This window comes from Haematobia irritans, chromosome 2, assembly GCF_050003625.1.
Source record: "Haematobia irritans isolate KBUSLIRL chromosome 2, ASM5000362v1, whole genome shotgun sequence".
Taxonomy (NCBI): domain Eukaryota; kingdom Metazoa; phylum Arthropoda; class Insecta; order Diptera; family Muscidae; genus Haematobia; species Haematobia irritans.
Genome location: NC_134398.1, coordinates 215,956,020 through 215,974,851, shown reverse-complemented (window position 1 = coordinate 215,974,851; position 18,832 = coordinate 215,956,020). Strand labels below are relative to the sequence as shown.

Below are 18,832 nucleotides of genomic sequence, written 5' to 3'. Positions count from 1 at the left end.
TTTCCAAGCTCATTGGCATTCATCACAGGGAACTCAATGTCTGTGCAAAAATATTTGTCCACACTACATATGAGGGTCTTCTTTTGAGGTTTTTTTTCGAGAGGAATTATTCGTATATGTGGGAAGTGAAGAGGCAAGTAGAATTTAATGGAACATTAAGTGAATATTGGCACGCTTAGTTAATTATTGAGAGGAAGATCTTTTTCCTCTTGCTCGAAATGAATGAATGCTTGAATCTTCGCTACAATTGATGGAAGAAAACTTTCAGCCACTTTAGTTTTATGTTTCGCGTAATAACAATATATTCGATATTAAAAAAAAAAAACAAAAAACAGAAACTTTAAATTAAAAATGCGTGGCACGTTTTGTGCAAAACAAAAAAATAAAATAATGCAAAAAAAAAATGTCCCAATGAAGAAGTACCACATGTAGATGAAGATGACCTCACACAAGGAAATCCCCTCTCCGCCATCATAAACTGAAAGCATGAGAGACACTAAAACCATTAAGTAGCTTTTATAATTTTTCAAAAGAAGGCACTTCTTGTAATGGACTGCCAACTTGGGCTACTCTCATGAATGCGGGAGTAGAAAGCAATTTCATGGTTCTAGCATTGGTATGCCATGGCACAAATCTGATGCAACTCTTTTATGTTTTTAATTTTTCTTATTGGGGTTTGGAATGTTTCCCAACCCTGTAAGAAGCTAGGAAACCAAAGCGGGAATTTCTTTGCACAGTGTAATAAGTTCTAAGAGGATAATTTAAGAAAGAAATTAAGAGGATAATTTAGTTTTAAAAAAGTATTTGTAGTGAAAATATATCAATATTAGGAAATAAATAAGTTCATTCCAAACCAGACAGTTTTATTGCTCGAAAATTTTAACAAACAAAAATTGCATATTAATTAAAACAAGATGGCAAGAAAAGTGTCACACTTTTTATAAAATTTTCTAAAAAATAAAATTTTTACAAAATCTTCTATTGAGAAAAAAATTTTGACAACATTTTCTATAGCGGTAAAATGTTGTCAAAATTTTCTTTAGAAATAAAATTTTGATAAAATTTTTTATGGTATAACATTTTGACAACATTTTCTATAGCGATAAAATTTTCTACAGAAATAAAATTTTGACAAACTTTTTAATAGAAATAAAATTTTGACAAAATTTTCCATGGAAATAAAATTTTGAAAAAAATTTTTGTGAAAATAAAACTTCTATAGAAATGAAATTTTGACGAAATATTTTATAGTAATGAAATTTTGACAAAATTGTCTGTAAAAATAAAATTTTTTAAATTTTTTTCATGGAAATAAAATTTTGGAAAATTTTTTTGTGGAAATAAAATTTCGACGAAATAATAATAAAATTTTACAAAATTTTCTATAGACATAACATTTTGAAAACATTTTCTATAGAAATACAATTTTGACAAAAATTTGTAGAGAAATAAAATTGTGACAAAATTTTCTACAGTGATAAAATTTTCTATTGATATAAAATTTTGACAAAATTTTCTATAGTGATAAAATTTTGACAAAATTTTGACAAAATTTTCTCTAGTGATAGAATTTTGACAAAATTTTCTATAGTGATAAATTTTTGACAAAATTTTCTATAATGAAAAAATTTTGACAAAATTTTCTATAGAGATAAAATTTTGACAAAATTTTCTATAGAGATAAAATTTTGACAAAATTTTCTATAGTGATAAAATTTTGACAAAATTTTCTATAGTGATAAAATTTTGACAAAATTTTCTATACAGATAAAATTTTGACAAAATTTTCAATAGAGATAACATTTTGACAAATTTTCTATAGTGAAAAAATTTTGACAAAATTTTCTATAGAGATAATATTTTGACAAAATTTTCTGTAAAAATAAAATTTTGCATGGGAATAAAATTTTAGAAAATTTTTTGTGGAAATAAAATTTTCTATAGAAATGAAATTTTGACGAAATAATAATAAAAATTTTACAAAATTTTTTATATACATAACATTTTTAAAACATTTTCTATAGAAATGCAATTTTTCTAGAGAAATAAAATTGTTACAAAATTTTCTACAGTGATAAAATTTTCTATAGAGATACAATTTGAAAAAATTTTCTCTAGTGATAAAATTTTGACAAAATTTTCTTTAGAGATAAAATTTTGACAAAATTTTCTCTAGTGATAAAATTTTGACAAAATTTTCTATAGTGATAAATTTTTGACAAAATTTTCTATAGTGAAAAAAATTTTGACAAGATTTTCTATAGAGATAAAATTTTGACAAAATTTTCTATAAAGATAAAATTATGACAAAATTTTCTACAGTGATAAAATTGTGACAAAATTTTCAATAGAGATAACATTTTGACAAAATTTTCTATAGTGAAAAAATTTTGACAAAATTTTCTATAGAGACAAATTTTTGACAAAATTTTCTAAAGTGATAACATTTTGACAAAATTTTCTATAGTGATAAATTTTTGACAAAATTTTCTATAGTGAAAAAAATTTTGACAAAATTCCCTATAGAGATAAAATTTTGACAAAATTTTCTATAAAGATAAAATTATGACAAAATTTTCTACAGTGATAAAATTGTGACAAAATTTTCTATAGAGATAAAATTTTTACAAAATTTTCTATAGAGATAAAATTTTGACAAAATTTTCGATAGAAATAAAATTTTAACAAAATTTTCTATAGAGATAAAATTTTGACAAAATTTTCTATATTGATAAATTTTTGACAAAATTTTCTATAGAGATAAAATATTTGCGAAATTTTTAAATTTTTAAAATTTTGCGAAATTTTCTATAGTGATAAAATTTTGACAAAATTTTCTATAGAAAAAAAATTGTGACAACATTTTCTATCGAGACAAATTTTTGACAAAATTTTCTATAGAGATAAAATTTTGACAAAATTTTCTATAGAGATAAAATTTTGACAAAATTTTCTATAGAGATAAAATTTTGACAAAATTTTCTATAGAGATAAAATTTTGACAAAATTTTCTATAGAGATAAAATTTTGACAAATTTTTCTATAGAGATAAAATTTTGACAAAATTTTCTATAGAGATACAATTTTGACAAAATTTTATATAGAGATAAAATTTTGACAAAATTTTCTATAGAGATAAAATTTTGACAAAATTTTCTATAGAGATAAAATTTTGACAAAATTTTCTATAGAGATAAAATTTTGACAAAATTTTCTATAGAGATAAAATTTTAACAAAATTTTCTATAGATATAAAATTTTGACAAATTTTTCTATAGTGATAAAATTTTGACAAAATTATCTATAGAAATAAATTTTTGACAAAATTTTCTGTAGAAATAAAACTATAAGAAAATTATGACAAAATTTTCTATAGAGATAAAATTTTGAGAGTTAATTTCACAATATGACAATGTAAGTTTATATAATAAACCACTGTGCCTTTACGTTCATCTGGTGGTAGCATTTATTAAACTCGTGTCATTCCACCGCCTCTTGTGAAAATATTTTGCGTATCCTTGTTGCCCCCAAGTGATTGCGTAAATTTTGCCAACTTTCAACTGGGTGGGAGATAATCGAAAGAATCTCTAGAAAAAATCACAAAAAGTCCAGCTTGGGACAAAAAACCCTATAGAAATATTGTGAATTCAGGAGCAAACAAACAATTCCAATGTCTAGCAAGGCATAATAGATAATGACGATAACCCAATGAGGCCAAGCAACAATCATAGTCATAGACCAGAAAAAACTTTGTTGAAGGGAAAAATTTATGCTGTTGTATATTTTAATAGAGCACCCTCTTAGTGGCTAGTTAAGTAAGATCGTATAGATCTGCATGATAATGTCATATTCACACACAAGGCTTTCACTTTGGAAATATTTATGTGTATGCTTCACATATGGGTTTCTTTTTATGATATTTCAGTGGCCATTATTTGAATGAAAAGGAATGTATGTTTGATAAAACCATAAGACAACCTAGGGGATGAGGAATTTAATCAAACAATGGAAGTTAATTTTAGCCACTGATTGAAAAAGTGGATCAGATTTGTTATGCCCTAGAAATTTTTTTGACTTGTATAGGGGAAATCAGAAAATGAGATTCCTACTGTCCCTTCTACTATATGATTGTAGATTAATTAATTTGATATTACATCTTACAGATTGTTGGCTATCAGTTAGATATAAAAAATAAATTTAAATATAATACATTCAAATAACTTAATTAAATTAAATATATAATTAAAACTACAGGTCTATTCGGCAAGAGGCTGTGTATCCTGTCATATTTGTTTAGTGGTAAGCATGGTAGACGTCAGTCACCAAGAAGACTATGATTAGCCAATATATGATCCGGAAAAAACAATATACTTAAAAAAGTGTACTTGGATCTAAGAAGTGCACTTGACCTTCGCCTACTAATTGTGATATTGCTTCGGAGGCAAAAACCCGGCTTCTTCTTATTTCCATCGATAAAAAAGAATAATTATTGTTGTTTTTGATTTCAGCTTAAAACCATGCTTTGACTAAACTACAAGTGTAGCTTAACCTACAGAGGAAAAGTATACTTGTCAAATTTATTTGGGCAAAGCCCTATAGACTGCATTCCTCATCAGAATCCTCTACTTGCAGCAAAACTATCAACCAATTATCAGAATAAATTCGGGTAATTCACTCAACGCAATGTGAACTACACTTGAACCTTCCGAAAAAAGGTTTGATAGTCGGCTATTGCCTAAACAGATTTGCAAACATGTATCTTTTCCTTTGCCAAATTCAAATCATCGATTTGAATGTTTATTGGCAAAATTATATTTCATTAGAAAATTTTGTCAAAATTTTCTTTCTTTAGAAATTTTTGTCAAAATTTTACTTCTTTAGAAAATTTTACCTAAATTTTTTCCTATAGAAAATTTTGTTAAAATTTTATTTCTATAGAAAACTTTGTCAAAATTTTATTTCAATAGAAAATTTTGTCAAGATTTTATTTCTATAGAAAATTTTGTCAAAGTTTTATTTCTATAGAAAATTTTGTCAAAATTTTATTTCTTTAGACATTTTTGTCAAAATTTTACTTCTTTAGAAAATTTTACCTAAATTTTATTCCTATAGAAAATTTTGTTAATTTTTTTTGGAAATTTTTGTCAAAATTTTACTTCTTTAGAAAATTTTACCTAAATTTTATTTCTATAGAAAATTTTGTTAAAATTTTTTTTCTATAGAAAATTTTGTCAAGATTTTAGTTCTATAGAAAATTTTGTCAAAGTTATACAGAAAATTTTGTCAAAATTTTATTTCTATTGAAAATTTTGTCAAAATTTTATTTCTTAATTTTCAAACATAAATTTTTCAATCTATAAAATCTTCTCCAATTTAATATCCAAATATTAAAATGATACTAACATAGAAGATGTCTACCACCCATTTAAAAATAATCCCACAGAAGATGGACAGTTGTATTAATCAACAAAACTATAATCCAAAAGATGAATTTTTGTGGCAAAATCAATTCCCCAAGGCTTATCTGAATAATATTTTTTTTTTTTGAGTAGGATAGTAAAAGCGAATATCTCTATTCAAGATAAAAATATGACAGGATAATATTCAGTCACAGGCCAAACAAAATCTTAAAGTTCTGAAAACCACACCGACTCCAAGCAACCAACTGACCCTTTTTGAATTTTTATAAACGAAAGTGAAAACACCACCGGAGCTTTTGACCAAGTGAAAGAGAAAAAACGTGAACAATGGAAGAGTTGTAAAGGACAAAAACTTTGTTTAAGGACATGCGGCGCCAGTCAATAAAAACTTCTTTTGATTCTTCATCGGCCCCTTCATCTCATCTATGGAAAATAGTTTTGCCGACCGTTCTACTCTTAAAAGAGTGTATCAACAACAACAACATAAAATAAAGTGAATAAAATTGAAATTTAAACAGGACATACGTATTTGTCCAATAGCCAACAAGAATAACAATGCAGTGGACAAATAGCATTTCAACAAATAAAGCAATTATCAAAATTATTTACTAAGAGGACCGGGTTAAGGAAAATACAGGCAACACAGAGACACGGTTGCCACAGTTGATAGAAATGTACCAAAAGTAGTAGATTTTTACTATTTGGTAGAATTCTTGATGTTTTGGCAGATTTTTCTATAGAAATAAAATTTTGACAAAATTTTCTAAAGAAATAAAATTTTGACAAAATTTTCTATAGGAATAAAATTTTCACTAAATTTTCTTAAGAAATAAAATGTTGACACAATTTTCTATAGGAATAAAATTTTGACTAAATTTTCTAAAGAAATAAAACCTTGACAAAAACTTCATTTTTTTTTTAAATTTTCTATAGGAATAAAATATTAATAAAATTTTCTGAAAAAAAATAAAGTTTTGACAAACTTTTCTATAGAAATAAATTCTTTACAAAACGTTATAAAGAAATGCAATTTTGACAAAAAATTGTAAAGAAATAAAAGTTTGACAAAATTTTCTATAGAAATCAAATTTTTCATAGTTTTTTGTACAAATAAAATTATGACATAATTTTCTACACAAATAAAAAGTTGACATAATTTTCTAGTTTTTCTATAGGAATAAAAATGTGACAAAATTTTCTGAAGAAATAAAATTTTGAGAAAATGTTCACTAGAAAAAAAAATTGCGACCACATTTTCTGTAGAAATAAAATTTAATATAATTTTCTATATAAATAAAAATTTTCTAAAGAAATAAAATTTAGAAAAAAATCAAATTTTCTATAGAAATAAAATATTAATAAAATTTTCTGAAAAAAATAAAGTTTTGACTACATTTTCTTTAGTAATAAAATTTTTACAAAATTTTCTAAAGAAATAAAATTTTTACAAAATTTTCTATAGAAATAAAGTTTTGACAAAATTTTCTAAAGGATTAAAAGTTAGATAATATTTTGTTAAGAACTAAGTTTGACAATATATCCTACAGAAATAAAGTTTTGCAAAATTTTCGAAAGAAATACAGTTTTGACGAGATGTTCTGTAGAAATAAAATTTTGACAAAATTTTCTATAGAAATCAAATTTTGACATAATTTTCTGTACAAATAAAACTATGACATAATTTTCTATATAAATAAAAATTATACATAATTTTTTTATAGGAATAAAAGTTTTACATGGTTTTCTATACGAATAAAATTGTGACAAAATTTTTTGAAGAAATAAAATTTTGACCAAATTTTCTGTAAAATAAAATTTGACATAATTTTCTGTATAAATAATAATTTTCTAAAGAAATAAAATTAAAAAAAATTCAAAATTTCTATAGAAATAAAATATTAATAAAATTTTCTGAAAAAAATAAAGTTTTGACAACACGTTCTTTAGAAATAAAATTTTTAAAAAAATTCTAAAGAAATAAAATTTTTACAAAATTTTCTATAGAAATAAAATTTTTACAAAATTTTCTACAGGATTATAATTTTGATAATATTTTGTTAAGAACTAAGATTGACAATATCCTACAGAAATAAAATTTTGCAAAATTTTCGAAAGAAATACAGTTTTGATGATGTGTTCTGTAGAAATTAAATTTTGACAAAATTTTCTGTAGAAATAAAATTTTGACAAAATTTTCTATAGAAATAAAATGTTGACATAATTTTCTGTACAAATAAAATTATGACATAATTTTCTATATAAATAAAAATTTGACATAATTTTTTATAGCAATAAAAGTTTTACATGGTTTTCTATAGGAATCAAATTTTGATCAAATTTTCTGAAGAAATAAAATTTTGACAAAATTTTCTATAGAAATAAAAGTACGACCAAATTTTCTGTAGAAATAAAATTTGACATAATTTTCTATATAAATAATAATTTTCTAAAGAAATAAAATTTAAAAAAATTTTCTATAGAAATAAAATATTAACAAAATTTTCTGAAAAAAAAATAAAGTTTTGACAACATTTTCTTTAGAAATAACATTTTTAAAAAATTTCTAAAGAAATAAAATTTTTACAAAATTTTCTATAGAAATAAAGTTTTGGCAAAATTTTCTAAAGGAATAAAATTTCGATAATATTTTGTTAAGAACTAAGTTTGATAATATATCCTACAGAAATAAAATTTTGCAAAATTTTCGAAAGAAATACAGTTTTTACGAGATGTTCTGAAGAAATAAAATTTTGACAAAATTTTCTGTAGAAATAAAATTTTCTATAGAAATAAAAGTACGACCAAATTTTCTGTAGAAATAAAATGTGACATAATTTTCTATATAAATAATAATTTTCTAAAGACAAAAAATTTAAAAAAATCAAATTTTCTATAGAAATAAATTATTAATAAAATTTTCTGAAAAAAAAGTTTTGACAACATTTTCTTTAGAAATAACATTTTTACAAAAATTTCTAAAGAAATAAAATATTAATAAAATTTTCTAAAAAAAAAGAAAGTTTTGACAACATTTTCTAAAGGATTATAATTTCGATAATATTTTGTTAAGAACTAAGTTTGACAATATATCCTACAGAAATAAAATTTTGCAAAATTTTCGAAAGAAGTACAGTTTCGACGAGATGTTCTGTAGAAATAAAATTTTGACAAAAATTTCTGTAGAAATAAAATTTTGACAAAATTTTCTATAGAAATCAAATTTTGACATAATTTTCTGTACAAATAAAACGATGACATAATTTTCTATATACATAAAAATTTGACATAATTTTTTATAGGAATAAAAGTTTTACATGGTTTTCTACAGGAATAAAATTTTGACAAAATTTTCTGAAGAAATAAAATTTTGACAACATTTTCTACAGAAATAAAAGTACGACCAAATTTTCTGTAGAAATGAAATTTGACATAATTTTCTATAGAAATCACATTTTAACAAAATGTTGTATAGAAATAAATTTTTGTTTATAAATAAAATTTCGACAAAATTTTCAATAGGAATAACACTAAACAAAATAATAATAAAGTTTTGTCAATATTTGCTAAAGAAATAATATTTTGACAACATATCACACAGAAATAAATTTTTTACAAAATTTTCGAAAGAAATACAATTTTGACGGAATGTTCTGTAGAAATAAAATGTTGACCAAATTTTTTTTTTGGAAAAAAATTTATAACGAAATATTCTGTGCAAATAAAAATAATTGACATAATTTTCTGTACAAATAAAATCTTGACATAATTTAGAAGGCAAATTTTAACATTTTCACATATTTTCCATAAAAATAAAAGTTTGACAAAATGTTCTATAAAAATAGAATTATAAAAAAAAATTTCTGTAGAAATAAAATTATGAATTAATTTTTTATATAAATAAACCTTCGCCATAGTTTTCTATAGAAATAAAATTTTGACATAATTTTCTATAATAATAAAATTTTGACCAAATTTTTTAAAGAAGTAAAATTGTGACAAAATTTTCCAAAGAAATGAAATTTTTACAAAATTTTTTATAGAAATTAAATTTTGGCAACATTTTCTATAAAAATAGATTTTTTTTTCTATAAAAAAAATAAATTATGACAAAATTTTCTGTAGAAATAAAATTTTGACAAAATTTTCTAAGGAAATAAAAGTATGACCAAATTTTCTGTAGAAATAAAATGTATATATAATTTTCTATATAAATAGAATTATGACATAATTTTCAATATAAACAAGTATATACGGCCGTAAGTACTTCCAGGCCGAAGCTTATGTACTCTCCACCATGGATTGCGTAGAAACATCTTCTAAACACTGCCATCCACAATCGAATTACTTAAGTTGCGGTAACACTTGCCGATGGCAAGGTATCTTAAAACCTCCTAACACCGTCTTCTAAATTGTATGTAAATCCATACGTGGTATATATTAAATCAAAAAAGATCGATCAAGTACGTTAATAATTCAGTTTGACAAAATTTTCTATAGACATAAAATTTTGATAAAATTTTCTATAGAAATAAAATTTTAACAAAATTTTCTATAGAAATAAAATTTTCAAAAAAATTTTTATAGAAATAAAATTTTGAAAAAATTTTCTTTAGAAATAAAATTTTGACAAAATTGTCTACAGAAATAAAATTTTAACAAAATTTTCTGTAGAAATACAATTTTGACAAAATTTTCTATAGAAATAAAAGTTGTCAAATTTTATATAGAAATAAAATTTTAACAAAATTTTATATAGAAATAAAATTTTAACAAAAATTTTCTATAGAAATAAAATTTTAACAAAATTTTCTATAGAAATAAAATTTCGACAAAATTTTCTATAGAAATAAAATTTTGACAAAATTTTCTATAGAAATAACATTTTGGTAGATTATTTTTGGCTCGAGTGGCAACCATGATTATGAACCGATATGGACCAATTTTTGTGTGATTGGAGATCGGCTGTATATAACTATTGACCGATAAGGACCAATTTTGGTATGGTTGTTAGCGGCCATATACTAACACCACGTTCCACATTTGAACCGGATCGGATGAAATTTGCTCCTCCAAGACGCTCCGGAGGTCAAATCTGGAAAACGGTTTGTATGGGGGATATATATAATTATGGACCGATGTGGACCAATTTTTGCATGGTTGTTAGAGACCATATACCAACACCATGTACCACATTTCAGCAAGATCGGGTGAAATTTGCTTCTCTTTGAGGCTCCGCAAGCCAAATCTGGGGATCGGTTTATATGGGGGCTATATATAATTATGGACCGATATGGACCAATTTTTGCATGGTTGTTAGAGACCATATACCAACACCATGTACCAAATTTCAGCAAGATCGGATGAAATTTGCTTCTCTTTGAGGCTCCGCAAGCCAAATCTGGGGATCGGTTTATATGGGGGCTATATATAATTATGGACCGATGTGGACCAATTTTTGCATGGTTGGTAGAGACCATATTCCAACACCATGTACCAAATTTCAGCCGGATCGGATGAAATATGCTTCTGTTAGAGGCTCCACAAGCCAAATCTGAGGGTCCCTTTATATGGGGGCTATACGTAAAAGTGGACCGATATGGCCCAATTGCAATACCATCCGGCCTACATCAATAACAACTACTTGTGCCAAGTTTCAAGTCGATAGCTTGATTCGTTCGGAAGTTAGCGTGATTTCAACAGACGGACGGACGGACATGCTTAGATCGGCTCAGAATTTCACCACGACCCAGAATATATATACTTTATGGGGTCTTAGAGCAATATTTCGATGTGTTACAAACGAAATGACAAAGTTAATATACCCCCATCCTATGGTGGAGGGTATAATAAAATTTTGACAAAATTTTGTATAGAAATAAAAATTTTTTTTTGACAAAATTGTATATAGAAATAATATGTTGACAAAATTTTCTATAGAAATAAAATCTTAACACAATTTTCTATAGAAAAAACAAATTTTTGTTTGGTTCTGTTTTGGTAAAATTTTCTCCAAATGTTGATAGAATCTTTAGGGCTACAGTGGCAACAGTGCACAGGGATCGTATTTGGCTAGAAACGATGATGTGGTGAATATGACGCACGCGAACACTTTACGATAATGGTAAATCCAAATATTGTTATGACAATAGAATTTATTCTATTTGTTTATGTGTGAGTGATTGTCTGGAAGTTACCAGAGATACTGAGCGAGAGAGAGAGAGAGAGAGAGAGTGAAAGAGTCTGTATGGTAAATGTATTGAATTGATTTGAAGGAGGAATTATTTGTTCATCTTGTCATAAACATATGAGGATTATATCCATTATATCTCTAAGAGGAATATTTGCCTCAATATTTATTTAAGACACAAATATGCGTGGTTTATGGCATATGATAGGCAAATGGAATTGTTTTTTGCCTCCATAACTTGGGCGATGAATTACAAAGTATATATCATTTTCCCCATATACAGTTTGTCAAGAAAGTGTTTTGACAATGGGTTAAAAATTATGTTTTGTTCCAAAATTAAATATAATGAAATTAAAAAAAAAAAAAATTATTATGTATTTTGCAAAGTATACATACGTACACAGAATTAAAAATTTAATAAAATATTTAATATTTCAATTATTTCTAGAATTTGAAATAGTTGGCAATGTCAAAAGACTTTCTTGACATACTGTATATGGTGTGAGTTCAATATTGAAATATGTAGGCACAGAGAAAAATGTCATCAAAAAACGTAATTAATTAAAGACAAGTAAAGTGTGGTTAAAATTTCAAGGGCCGATGTTGATTTTGAATAAAACACAAACTATTTAGGAAATTATTGTAATTTTATTTTATTATGATATATTGGTATTACTCAATTATGTATGGAACAAAATATCGGCCAAATGGGCGCCGCGACCTCGGTGGCACACCTTCATCCGATGGTCCAAATTTTCGATGACTCTGTGGCATAATGGAGGTTCTATGCCGTTAATGTGCCGAATTATCTCATCCTTTAGCTCTTGAATTGTTGCTGGCTTATCGACGTACACCTTTTCTTTCAAATAACTCCAAAGAAAAAAGTCCAACGGTGTCAAATCACATGATCTTGGCAGCCAATTGACATCGCCATTACGTGAGATAACACGGCCATTGAATTTGTTGCGCAAAAGAGCCATTGTTTCGTTAGCTGTGTGGCAAGTGGCACCGTCCTGCAGAAACCACATATCGTCCACATCTATATCTTCCAACTCGGGCCATAAAAAGTTCGTTATCATCTCACGATAGCGAACACCATTCACAGTAACTGCCTGACCGGCCTCATTTTGGAAAAAATACGGCCCGATGATGCCGCCAGCCCATAAACCGTACCAAACAGTCACTTTTTGTGGGTGCATTTATTTTTCGACAATCACTCTTGGATTCTTATTCGCCCATATGCGGCAATTCTGTTTATTGGCGAATCCACTGAGGTGAAAATGTGCCTCATCACTGAAGACGATTTTCATCGAAAATTGATCATCCACTGTTGCCATTTCTTGGAACCATTCTGCCCATTCACGACGTCCATGGTTCAAATTGAGTAAGTCTGAAATAGAGAAATGTCAAATAAAATTCGGAAAAAAATTGGCGTTTAGGTGTGGTTCACCACCCTTTATATTCTGGTTTAACCACCCTTTATATACTGCTGAAAGTTCGGCCAGGTTGAATCTTAAATAACCACCATCATGAATCGAAGATAAGAGTTTCCTTTGAAAAAATTTTTATCGAGGAGTGTTACTTGCAAATACGAGTATATAGAATTTCAGGTGGATTTGATGATAGATACTCTCCCAAGGAGATCGGCTCAGTTTAGTGTGAGTTTTAAAGGAATCTTAAACTTATTGTCCAAGTTTGAAAGACAATCCAATGAAACAATGCCTTTCATAGGATTTGAAATCTAAATTCTATAGTTTTTTTTTACCCCCATTACCCTTAGTTTCACTTAAATTATGTTTTGGTTTTAAATCGATGAGCTTAGCATATTTGATCTTACTCGAGGCTAACCAATAATCCTATTAAGAATTTTATGGTATAATCAAAATGATATAAATAAATATTTAAAAAAAAGTAATAAAAACGTATGTTATGTCTCATTTCCTTTCCTTTTAATCATTGTCTTCTTTTATGAGTTTTGTGGCCTTGATGACATCCTGTAAGTGTCAACAGAATTTTCGATGGCTTAATAATTTTGTATTTATTGCTTATTTTTATTGGTTTTTATGATTTTACTCATTAACTAGGCATATTTTATATTTCCGATTTGTTTGTACTCATCAATGTATCATAATAATAAAATTCTAAATAAAAGTTCACAAATAATCGAATACAAGTTAAGTTGACATTCACAAAGAAGAAAGACATTGTGTTCAATATTAAAATTCTATATCAATATTTAAATGTTGCCAATGGCTATTTTAATACCCACGATTAACTAACAATTAAAATTCCTTAACCAGATATTCTACCATTTAAATTTAAAAGATACAATTCAAATGTTTGAATTTTTATTCTATTTTTATGGGATAGATTGCACATCTGAGAGATACAATACAGCACAGCGTACACATACTTATTATCTTGACCAACAGACTGATACCGAGGCGTAGAAAATCGGCCTGTTGATAGAGAGGTAATTTGTTGGTGCACAATTTTAATTCCAAAATAGTTTGTGTATGTGTGTGAGATGTGCAATTGACTTTTGTCAAGGTATCACTTCAGTGAGGGCTATTTATAGACAAATCCATTGGGAGGCGTGTCACAGCTTTATACCACAACTATAATTAGCTCTAGTGTGAGGAGCTATGTGTGGGGTGTGGTTTGTTTTGCGTTTAGCTCTGATTTGTAAGACAATCGTTGATTATATGTTTCCGTGGTGTAGTGGTTATCACATCCGCCTAACACGCGGAAGGCCCCCGGTTCGATCCCGGGCGGAAACACATAAATATTTTTTTGATTAGAAAAAGTAAGGATATTGAGAATAAACGTAATTTCTTTCTACACTTCTATTTACAAACTTTATTTTATGAGTTTTACGTTTTATTTGTAGCACATGGAGGTTTTAATTACACAGAAAAAAATTCGCGAAAAATTTTTCAATTAAAATTTTAATTGAGTTTTAAAAAATATTCAATTAAAAATTTAATTGATTCAACAATTTTTTTAATTGAAACAAAAATCAATCACAAAAATTAATACTACCAATTAATTTTTTAATTGGATCAATTATTTTTTTAATTGACCTTCAATTAATTGTTTAATTGATACTATAATTTCTGCGATTGAAGACATTTCAATTAAAAAATTAATTGGATCATTTAATTTCGTGATTGAATCAGAAAATTTTTTTTGTGTGTGTTTAAACACAGAAAAAAATATCACAAAAACGTTTCCAATTAAAAGTTGATTGAAGTTGAACATTTTTTCAATTAACTAATTAATTAATACAATTAACTTTTTAATCAAGATAGAAACATTAAGTTAATTAAGTTAATGATTGAAAATTTTTAAATTTTTAATTAAAAAAGTAGTTGATACAATTAATTAAATTGGGAAGACTAAGTTAATTAAAACAAGTAAGGAAAGTCCAAAGTCGAGCGGGGCCGACTATATTACACCCTGCACCACTTTGTAGATCTAAATTTTCGATACCATATCACATCCGTCAAATGTGTTGGGGGCTATATATAATGGTTTGTCCCAAATACATACATTTAAATATCACTCGATCTGGACCGAATTAGATAGACTTCTACAAAATCTATAGACTCAAAATTTAAGTCGGCTAATGCACTAGGGTGGAACACAATGGTAGTAAAAAAAATATGGGAAACGTTTAAGTCTGAAGCAATTTTAAGGAAACGTCAAAAAAGTTTATTTATGATTTATCGCTCGATATATATGTATTAGAAGTTTAGGAAAATTAGAGTCATTTTTACAACCTTTCGATTAAGCAGTGGCGATTTTACAAGGAAAATGTTGTTATTTTGACCATTTTTGTCGAAATCAGAAAAACATATATATGGGAGCTATATCTAAATCTGAATCGATTTCAACCAAATTTGGCACGCATAGCTAAAATGCTAATTCTAGTCCCTGTGCAAAATTTCAACTAAATCGGAGTTAAAAATTGGCCTCTGTGGGCATATGAGTGTAAATCGGGCGAAAGCTATATATGGGAGCTATATCTAAATCTGAACCGATTTCAACCAAATTTGGCACGCATAGCTATAATGCTAATTTTACTCCCTGTGCAAAATTTCAACTAAATCGGAGCAAAAAATTGGCCTCTGTTGACAAAGGAGTGTAAATCGGGCGAAAGCTATATATGGGAGCTATATCTAAATCTGAACAGATTTGGATGTTATTTTGCATGTTTTTCGAGACTCATAAAATATTCGGATGTACGGAATTTGAGGAAGATCGGTTAATATACATGCCAATTATGACCAGATAGGTGAAAAATATATATGGCAGCTATATCTAAATCTGAACCGATTTTTTCCAAAATCAATAGGGATCGTCTTTGAGTCGAAGCAGGACCCTATATGAAATTTTAGGACAATCGGACTAAAACTGCGAGCTGTACTTTGCACACAAAAATACATCAACAGACAGACGGACAGACAGACAGACGGACAGACAGACAGACAGACAGACAGACAGACAGACGATCTAAGACGATCGGTATACTAAACGATGGGTCTCAGACTTTTCCTTCTTGGCGGTACATACAAATGCACAAACTTGGTGAAGGGTATAAAAAAAGCCGGATCATTGACTTGGAATCAATACCAAAATCCTTATGGAGAAGTCAAAATCTTTGGACCTAAATAAACTTTTTTTTTATACCCTCCACCATAGGATGGGGGTATATTAACTTTGTGATTCCGTTTGTAACACATCGAAATATTGCTCTAAGACCCCATAAAGTATATATATTCTGGGTCGTGGTGAAACTCTGAGTCGATCTGAGCATGTCCGTCCATCCGTCCGTCCGTCTGTTGCAATCACGCTAACTTCCGAACGAAACAAGCTATCGACTTCAAACTTGGCACAAGTAGTTGTTATTGATGTAGGTCGGATGGTATTGCAAATGGGCCATATCGGTCCACTTTTACGTATAGCCCCCATATAAACGGACCCCCAAATTTGGCTTGCGGGGACTCTAAGATAATCAAATTCCATCCGATCCGGCTGAAATTTGGTACATGGTGTCAACATATGATCTCCAACAACCATGCAAAAATTGGTCCACATCGGTTCATAATTATATATAGCCCCCATATAAACCGATCCCCCGATTTGGCTTTCGGAGCGTCGAAGAGAAGCAAATTTCATCCGATCCGGCTGAAATTTGGTGCATGGTGTTAGTATATGGTCTTTAATGACCATGCAAAAAATGGTCAATATCGGTCCATAATTATATATAGCCCCCATATAAACCGGTCCCCATATTTGATATCCGGAGCCCCTTGGAAGAGCAAAATTCATCCAATTCGATTGAAATTTGGTACGTGATTTTAGTATATGCTATCCAACAACCATGCAGGAATTGGTTCACATCAGTCCATAATTATATATAGTCCCATATAAACCGATCTCCAGATTTGACCTCCGGTGCCTTTTGGAGAAGCAAAATTCATCTGATCTGGTTGAAATTTGGTACGTGGTGGTAGTATATGATATTTAATAGCCATGCCAAAAGTGGTCCATATCAGTCCATAATCATATATAGCCCCCATATAAACCGATCCCGAGATTTGGTTTTGGAGCCTCGTGGAGGAGCAAATTTCATCCGAGTCAGTTGAAATTTGGTACATTGTGCTAGTATATGGCCGTTAACAACCATGCCTAACTAGGTTCATATCGGTCTATAGTTATATATAGCCCTCAGATAAATCGATCCCCAATCACAAAAAATTGGTCCATATCCCCATAAGCCCCATATTTCAATTCTGGCTCTCTACCACGTATGGACTAACTCACAATTTAGAAAACGATGTTAGGAAGTTTTAAGATAACACAACCCAAGTAGTTCGATTGTGGATGACAGTCTTTCGTAGAAGTTTCTACGCAATTCATGGTGGAGGGTACATAAGATTCGGCCTGGCCGAACTTACGGCCGTATATACTTGTTTCTTTTCATTTAACATTTTTACATTAATTCCATAAATTATAAAATTAAAGAAGAAGAGAAAAAAATGGAATTTCCATTATGTCCTAAAACTCGTCAAACCACATTATCCTTGGTGTTGACATCACTTATAGGAGGAAATCTAGAGGGTATGTGCTCAATATGATTTATAACTTAGTCACTGCATCGCCATACCTGTCATTTATTTGGTAGCATAAATTTCACATCCAGAAATTCAATACGCCCAGAATACCAGTGTTGTCTTGTCAACACGAGTTTTGTTGTGCCAGATTTCAAGGCACTGTTTCACCTGTAATCATCGTTCATGTCATTGTCGTCATAATTTTGGCTATGGCGAAAAAAAAACAACACAAAACAGCTAAAAACATAAGTGACAAGTGACCATAACTCAGACGTCAATCAGAAATATTGAATTACCCCTTTTATGGAATCTAAATGGCAAATATCTACATTATATTGAATAAAGATTATAATATAATCTGGGGATTTTTTTGTTTTCTGTCAAACGTGACATTATTGGCTATCTGGCTTGGATAGTGCCATGCAAGTAACATAAAGAAAGTGACAACTTACATAGATGCTGTTCTTGCCAGCATATTTTCTAGTAAATACAAATATGTCACGTTTATGGCCAAAATTAGAAATTCTATTTGAGCCATTATCCGGTGAAACAATTTGCGTGTATTTTAAAATTTATTTTTTATTATAATATTAAAAATTCCATTTTGATTTTTATAGATTCTAAAATTACCTGAACTTGGTAATATTTTGCATCAGTTGGTCTTTATAAAAAATTAGGCTTTTTCCAACTTATAGTCTCCCTGACTGGCATGTACGTCAATCGTTTCGTGAAAATTCGTTGACAATTTTTCTATCTCAATTTTTATTTCTAAAGAATTTATTCCCATTAAATATCACCATTAGTTATCCATTACATTTCATTTCATTTTTTTTTTCATTTCAAAAAAGTGACTCATTGTTTTTCCTATCTAGTTACTGTTTCCATTAGAAGTTTCATTCAATTTCATGTCTGACATTGACAAAGTTTCACTTTCGTGGATTATTACCCTCTTATTTAGATGTCTGCAAAAATTTTCATTTTTCAAATGAACCAAATATTGTCACTGGCTCTGTAGTCATTGGCGAAAATATATAGCATTGGTCGATAAATGGGATTGGTGTGGGCGGTACAAACGCCCTCACCAATGCCTATGCAATGAAGGAACA

General features: G+C 28.0%; 1 non-coding gene across 1 annotated transcript; it reads left to right on the top strand.

Moving 5' to 3' along the window:
- Positions 1–14,314: 14,314 nt before the first annotated feature.
- Positions 14,315–14,387, top strand: TRNAV-AAC (transfer RNA valine (anticodon AAC)). Its single transcript has one exon. It is a non-coding gene; the product is annotated as a tRNA-Val (tRNA).
- The last annotated feature ends 4,445 nt before the right edge of the window (positions 14,388–18,832 follow it).